Source organism: Meleagris gallopavo, chromosome 1 (assembly GCF_905368555.1).
Source record: "Meleagris gallopavo chromosome 1, MGAL_WU_HG_1.1, whole genome shotgun sequence".
In the NCBI taxonomy this organism is placed as follows: Eukaryota; Metazoa; Chordata; class Aves; order Galliformes; family Phasianidae; genus Meleagris; species Meleagris gallopavo.
This window is the reverse complement of record NC_139404.1, coordinates 174,888,986-174,897,723: the sequence shown is the minus strand read 5'-3', so window position 1 is coordinate 174,897,723 and position 8,738 is coordinate 174,888,986.

Below are 8,738 nucleotides of genomic sequence, written 5' to 3'. Positions count from 1 at the left end.
TTTTTTTTCCTAAAAAATACTCATTCTGAGCATCTGGAAAAGCAACTGGAAGTTCAGATGATTCTTGAGACTTAGGATGGCACGAGATGTAAGCTACCTTTTCTCTCTCTTGCATTGTCAATAGGCTGTTCAGAGCTCATCACAGAGGTTCACACTCCATGGGTACACTGCAGTGACATTCTGCAAGAGCAGAATCTTGAGAAACTGGCTACAAAAAAGCTTCTTGTTCTTCTACAGTAGCTGCAAAAAGAGACATCGTGGTGTAAGTCATCTCCGGTGAAGTGAAAAGGGTGAAGTACATGGCTGAGGGGATAGCAATGTCATCTGTAGACATACAGCACTGATGTTATATCTCAGACACAGACTGTCAAACCAGCATCTCGTTTGTATTGCACAGGAGCATTTCCAGGACTGTCCCCTTAGAGTGCTGGAAAAGAGTTGATGATAGAATTGCTTTGAATTTCCCTGAAGTGAGGCTGACATTTGTAAGGATGCAGTTAAATGACACCACAGGTTAGGTCAGACCTTGAAGAAGGTCAGAGATGGCATGCCAACATTCAGAAGGCGTATTGGCGGTCGTGTGAGATAGTAAACCTTGAGAATATGGTCTATTAAGCACTTTAAGTTATTCTTGCAGAAGGGGTCACAAACTCAGTGATAATGTCTGCTTTTCGCCTTTCTTTCTGAGATAAAGCTTCAATCAAACACACTTTGTATCCTGACAGCCTGCTAAGCTATGGGTGAATGTGACAGACTCACAGGCCTTCAAGGTGCAGTGAAAATGTTGAACATTCACTCAGCTGATGAATATTCCCCCTGCAGATTCTCACTGCTTTTTCTGAGTTTAAAATGTGATCTTGAACTGCTTGCAGTAAGAATAGGTTTCTTGATTTAAAATAAATGGTCCTTGAAATTCAGAAAATGTTTGACATATTGGATAATTATATACATATATGGACATTTTCAGAACCATGTTATCATTTCTTATGGATGAAATGGAGCACTTTTCCCGGAGGATAAAAGAGTGGTGATTTTTCTAGCAGTGTGCTTGCATGTAAGATATATTCTGCTTTTGATAGATGCCTGCCATTTAGATGAAAGGCAGTGATGCATTCATGTTTACTGGAAGGATGCCTGTCATGTTTGATGTGACTGTTAAAAGTGACACCTTTTAATAAATCTGCCTCTTTCTGGAACAAAAACACGTTTTTAACCAAAGAACCTATGGACAAAGGGACCCTAACTGTGCTTTACTGCTGCCATCTTCTGACATTGAGGTTATATTGCAGGTTTTTAAAAGAATGAAATTACCCCAGACTACTTTTTTCCTAATATGCTTTTCAGTAAATGTCATTACATCAGTGATAAAACAGAGCAGGATTATATAGATGTGCCTTTGACTTGCACAGACACTTAGTGAAGGGAACTGTGGCTGCACAAAGTGTACATAAATGCTCCAGAGACTACAAGATGGGATGAAGGGTACCTGAACTTCATTCCGAACCTGGTTGGTTACATATCCCACAAAGGAACACGAAAGTACAAAGAAACAGAGGGCTTAATGTCCTCATTTATTCTTCTATTGCTGTCAACTATGTATGACTCAGACACCAAGATAAGGGATGATAAAAAACTTAAGTACAATTGGTGTGAACTTCATATGAATGGGTGTTACATGGATATATCCTTCACAATTAGGCACTGAAGTGATATTAGATGACAGCATTCACAGTATCAGTTTCCTGGATGCTACTCAGACATTTGGATTCCTGGTAGCTTGTCTATAATAAACTGTAAGGTGATGAATTTAGCAAAATATCTGGGCCAGAGGCTATGGGATGTGCTGCGATCTGCCAGATTTGGGTCTTGACCAGCTCTTATTCCAGAATATTCACATTCCTCTCTTGCAGTGATGCTCGACTTGCAGCCATTTCATATTCATCTGCCTTGCAGCAAGCTCAATTAATGCAAGGTTCAACGCAGGTTGTACTAACACTTTTCCTTTGAATTAATTGTGTTGGAAACTTGGAAGAAAGAGTAGCATGGAATTTATCTATGCTTCTCAGAAAAGCTGAGCCCAAGGCGTGTTCAGCCTTAGTTGTAATAAAAACCTGTAGAGTATTTGATCTAATAATGTTTGCCTTTGTAAAAATGGGTGGAGGTAAGTGAGGATGGTTTAATTTTCACATTTATAAGAATTCCAACTTTCAAACACGCTTATTTCAACCTTAGCAATGAGACAGCTGTGAGCAGTGTCTGGTTTCTAGCAAGTGCACAGCCACCCAGGAAAGATGGTTGGTGTGGGATGCTTCATCTGCACACCTGATTACAGCTGTGCCACTTGTCACATCCATCAGCCAGTCTATTTTTGTTTCTATTCTGACACATCTGCTCCAGTGTATTTTATGGATTTTTTTTATTTTCTATTCTTTTTATCACGTGTTCCATTCTTTTCATAGAATCATAGAATCATAGAATGGCCTGGGTTGAAAAGGACCACAATGATCATCGAGTTTCAACCCCCCTGCTGTGTGCAAGGTCACCAACCACCAGACCAGGCTGCCCAGAGCCACATCCAGCCTGGCCTTGAATGCCTCCAGGGATGGGGCATCCACAACCTCCTTGGGCAACCTGTTCCAGTGTGTCACCACTCTGTGTGAAAAACTTCCTCCTAATATCTAACCTAAACCTCCCTTGTCTCATTTTAAAACCATTCCCCCTTGTCCTATCACTATCCACCCTTTTCTTCTGCCTTTCTTCTCTGATGTACCAAACACTTGCTCTCCCTTTTGTTCAGATTCAAAATCTGTATAAAAAGAAAAGGGGATTTTGTAGATGAGAAATTCTTACACATTATTCCCACCTTTCATATGTCACATTGTAGACTGCATGAAGGAAATAATCCCTTATGGATTGGTACAGCCATTTTCAGACCCCAATCCCATTTGGATATAATGGATTTAGAGTTTAAATATTGTTAATTTTAGTGTTAGGAACTGGGCTGACATTTTGCAGAATGATGACTTAGTTTTATTGGAGATTCCTCTTGATTAATTCCTTTGTTTATCAGAAATCAGTTTCTACTTTCATTTATTTCCATACCAGTAAAATCTCTTGCAAAGTAATAATAATCCCATGTGATTTACTGGTTCGTTGGAGTGATGCCAGCTTTGTTATAATCCCAGCTGTTGTTTTATCCTCAGGGTATTTCAGTTCCTAGTAAAGTGCACAGCATGGTCTCCAAAATCACGTGAGCACAGATTTTAATATTTTTATTCACCCCTTTTTTTTCTCCCTCATAGCAGAGCTCGGCTGGTTCTCAAACTTGACCAGTTTGATTACATTTAAACTACATTTAGACAGATGCATCCCCTAGGTAAAACTTCTTCTCTGATTAATCTGGATGGGAAGCATCTGTTTTCCTCCTGGTAATAAGCATTCTTAAAATCAAAGCACAAAGACAGTCACTGGCCATGTCGCACATCACATGCTGAAAAACAGTGAGTGAGTCTTCAGAAGTGGAACTTAAATTTGGGCAGACTGACCCAAACACATTAGCACAAGAAAATGAGAAAAAGCCCCAGAGCATCATACCTCAAACCAGAGCGGTCACAAGATATAGCAATGTTTTTATCCTTATGTCTGGGAATGTGTCAACACTGTGGTAAATGTCACAATTCTAAATGCAAAAAATATCTAAAATCAGCAGTATTATGAGCTGACAGCTATTGCTGCTGTATCCCCAGCAGCACTGCTCTCCCTTCTGCTTCCTCTGGCCCTGCTGTTTCCCAGGATCCACTCCCTAAGTGCCAAAATGTGAAAATGCACTCAGCTTCTCTGCACAATGATAAGGATGGGAGGGGACGCAGCCAGGTTCCACTCACCTCTTCCTGCCACCACTGTGCCTTACAGGATTGTCTGGCACTCCTTTTAGGAAAGGCTGGAGAAGAGTAGAGGTGCCTTGGTCCCAAGGGCCAAGGGAGAAGTGGGGAGGGGTGTCCCGTACCTCAAGAAGGTGTGCAGAGGAAGAAAAGGGTCATGATGCAAGATACTGCCCTGTGCTAGGATGGCCTTCATGGGTTGATCACAGAGATCATAGAATGCTTTGGCTTGGAAGAGACCACAAAGAACATCTAGTTCCAACCTTCCTGCTTCAGGGAGGGTTGCCAACCACTAAATGAGGCACTAGATGTTGCCAGGAGACAGGTCTTCTGCCAAGGTACTGGAGCAAGAGGATCCCAACTCTTGGCAGTATGTTCCATCTTGAGGGGAATCAGTTGACTTTTCTGGGAGTGAAGTTATACATATGCTCTGCAAAATGGGGAGTCTCATGGGGCTGTGAAGATATACCCTGAACCTACTCAAGCCAGTGAAGAGAGCACAGGATTAAAAATGCTTCTCTTTTTGATTCCAACCTATCCTTTCAAAGTCTCTTTTCGTGTTTACCTCTGGAACCAGACCAGTCTTCTCTCTTGTTGTGGTTCTATAACACACAAAATTGGCCCATTCTTCCTCAAGCTCTCCTCTCATGTGCACCTCCTCCTGAACTGGATAGGCCTGTTACCCCAATCAGTCTAGGTGGCTGATATGCCAGTGTGCTGTAAGCTGGTCCCTGGGGCCATGTGGGGGAAGAGATAGGGCCATGAACCTATAGATGTGCTTCTTGTGAGGCAAGCAGTCATTAGAAGACTAACGTCTTGACACCCTAGATATCCTAAGGACATGACCCAAGAGGGCCTCATGTGCATGGCTCAAGCATCAGGAGAGAGATTCTGGGGGAGCCAGAGCTGTGTTTCCCTGACACCAAGAAAAAACTCAAAGATTTATAGATAAAAAAGTCTGGTGAACTGCAGGCTAGATTAGAAGCCAAATCCCTTGCTGGATCTTGTATCTAGGAAACTGTGAGCTGCACTGCAATGGGGATCCGCCAGGGAAGATGGTTTCAAGGGCTGAGGCTCCCAGGAGGGTTGGCCATCAGAAGAACCCCCCTGTGTGAAATTTTACCTGTTTTTCATTTTCCCTAATTGCTAGGTGTATTTTGCTGTTGTTAGTTAATTTGCGCAGATCCACACTCTTGTTTCCAGGACTCCTCAGAGGCCATCTTCATTTACAAGCTGTTATTTCCTGATGTTTGTTTCACATCCCAGCTCCTTTCATCCAGTTCCTTCTCACATCCATTTTCCTGTATCACTGAAGCAGTCAGTGAAAAAGAGGCAAGGTTAGCACAGACCTCAACTCTGCACAAACCTGAGAACCAACCAGTAACGCCTGCTCTGGCAGGAGAGTGAGTTGCCAGGGAATTTTCAGGACAAAACTTTCATTTCAATAACAATTCCAGAGTGACTCTAAAGCAAAGATGTCAAAGATCTTTTAGCAAGACAGCATCATGCTCACTTGTGGAGAGACAAAGCCTGCAGGAAAGCAGCGAGCTGCTGGCACATATTTGGTACCCAGCTCAGTCTGTGAGTCCTCTTCTGCTCCTTGAAATATGAGACTGCACAACTCTGGAATATGCGTCCTGGCCCAAGCACAGGCAGACAGACACTTATCTGGAAAAAGAAAACATGTTTTGTTCCTTGCTGGAAGAGTCTTAACGCTGCAACAACTGCTATAAAAAGATAATGAGAAGCAAAAACAGTTTTACTCAACTTATGAGTGAATACATACTTTTTTCTTCGTCCAAATTGCATTTTACAGAATATCTCTATGGGCTCCATAATAGCTGCATTAAGCTCAGTCGGCATGTATAACTACTAGGCATCTCTGCATATCCACCCCTAAGATCCAACAAGTTGGATGCTCTCATCTTTTCCTGTCTGCCCTTGGCCTTATGTCCTCACACAGCCATCCCTACCTGAGTGAAAAAGTCCAATAAAAATAAAAACAAAGCAGCAACACCAGGTTCTGAGGAACAGGAAGAGAGTTACCACTGTGCATATACTGCGAACATTTCATTAAATGCCTGCCACAAGTAGACCAGAGCCAGATGTTGCTCTGACAGTGATGGGGTATGTCAGCTTCCCAGTCCATCTGGACCAGCCACCATAGATCTCTGCAGATTGTAAGTAAATTAAAATTAAAGAGAAAAACATAATAAAACATAGCCACAAGCTGAGTGGAGAGTCACACCTATGAACAGAATTCTGCTGGAGACTGATGGTACCACCATGACTGGTAGTAGAGGGATGGATCCAGCACAGCTGCACCAGTGCAGGAGGGTTGGGATCCCTCAGCAGCTCCTGTACTGGCCTCCCTGAAGAGACTCCTGATGGATGGGTCTTCCAGGCTGGATGAGGCTTTGAGCAACCTGGTCTGCTGGGAGATGTCCCTGCCTAAAGCAGGGTGGTGGGAGCTAGATGATCTTAGAGGTCCCTTCCAACCCGAACCATTCTGTGATTCTATGACTCTATGCCAGATGTAAGCATCTCTCAACCCAAACCACCAACACACAGTTTAAGCTGTTCAGTTTGTTTTCTGCAAACACCCAGGATTCCTGCAGGCTGAGCAGGTTCTGCCCCTCTTAAAGTCCTTAGGGTGCAGAAACCAGGTGGGTTGGCACCCATGCTCCAGACCTATCACATGCTCAGGGCACAGGGGCACAACACATGATTTTGGATGCTCCCAGGACCATGGTTCTGCTTCAGATGAAGTCCTGAGGTGAGATAAGCTCCGGTAGCCCCATTTACAGACATCCATTTCCTCACAGAAATAGGTACCATGGAAGAGAAATAAATGTGCATTGCATGACTCATGAACAGAATCATATTAGTTTAATCAGATGTTAAGAAAAAAGAAGTCAGAAATTGTGCAATTGTCTTTGTATTTCCTAGCAGCACTCAGAGCCCGTGATCCCTGGCACTTAGGCCTGCACAATTCTCAGGCCAATGGACAGATGGATTATGCAGATGAGAACAAATCATATGCTATATAACTGCAGGAAGATGCAGGCAGAATTTACCCCGGAGCTGCTGGAATTAATAGAGCAATGACAACTGTCATGGAAAGTGCACCAAGCAAGGTTTTGTGCTGAGAGAATGCAAAATGTATCGGGAAAAAGGCAGAAGGCTGCAGGCTTTTAATCCATCTGCTGGAGAACAGCCCCAGAGCTTGAAATTATTGTTGACTGCTTCAAATCAACCTGTTTATGGCACTAAAATATTGCTTGGACACCGAGTACTTGATGACTTGTGGAAACCCATGTTTGGGTAAATGCTTTAAGTGAGAATGAACGAGTAGAGCGTGACTATCTTCTGAAATGCTCTTTGAGACTGTTCCCTTGGATCAGAAGCTAGGGCAGATCATCAATGCTTATGCATAAGGAAATGGGGATGTCCATCACATCCTGGGACGAATGAATGTTTATACATAATCTTTGACAGATGGGGACATTAGTGCTTTTATTTTATGGATAAAGATGAAAGATACTAGATGTATTACAGAATATTAAAAGCTCTCTGATGAGGATAAACCTCATCTTTAGGGTGGAAATCTCTTTTCTCTATTTCAAGGGGAATGCTCTGGCAAAGGGCTGATGTACAGAAGGCGGGTGGTGTCACATCTGGCAGCACTCCCTTCTGAGGAGGACCTTGGGTGAACTATGGGAGGAGCAGCAGGTTGTAGGATATCAATATTTAGCAAGACTCTGTGGGTTAAAGATGAGAGTTGGGAAGGATAATAAAACATCAGTGTCACAGAGCTACTGCAAATATGGACGATGCTGCAACACACCCAACACAAACACCTCATGTTAAATTAAGCTGTCCTGATTTGAGCCTTGATCATCATGCCCATCCTCCCTTGTGAACAGAGCTTGCCTCCTGTTTAATGAGAGTCACTGCAGAAAATGAGATATGTATGTGTTTATAGCCAGGATGTTAACTCAGTGCTCACCCAGATCTCCTCTCCTGATATCACCAATCCTGTCAGAATGACTGACAAGTAGTGAGTCTGGAAGCCTACTGTAGTGTGGGAGAAATACAGCAAATCTGCAGCACCTGTAGAAAAAGGGAAGCCTTTTCCTATGGCTTTTTAAAGATCTTCAAATCCAATTGAAATAATGGACATGAATGTGCAGAGGAGGGAACGAATACCAGGGAAAGCCAGTACTGCAGGCACTAAAGGTGCACATGAGTGCACCTCCATGTGCACTTAAGAGAAAAACTAAGAGGGAAAGAAAAGGAGAATAAGTGTTTCTGGAGGTGAGTGTTCATGAACAGCAACTTCTGCTACCACGGCCAATGCTCCACAATCCCAGGAAATGTACAGGATTTGGGTCTGCTTCTCCAGAGTAATAAACTATTTGGAAAGTAACACCACCACCTGATTTGTCCAGTGACATTCCTCCTGCCCCACGGCAGTCCCAGCTGAGATAAATGAAGGAAAAACAGCCTCTGAGCTGGGCTTAGTCAGCCTGTCTTTATTTGTATGCTTTGAAGAGACTCCAAATCAGGTCAGGATTAGCAGCAGTTGCTGCGGTTTCAAAAACTTCTGTTAGCTGTGACCTGGCAAGGAACACAAATGAAATTGGCTTGTTCTCTTGCTTGTACTTATATTTCTGTATGAAAAGACATCAGAGGATTGGGAGAGATTTTTCTTATAGATCTAAAAAAATACCCGTATAAAATGTCAACTTTGGCTTTCCCTATTTTTGCCAAACAACTTGCAGATAGGATTTTTCCAACTCTTAGCTAAACTGGCAGATTTATCCAAGCATTTACCAAGACTATATTCTCTTCTAC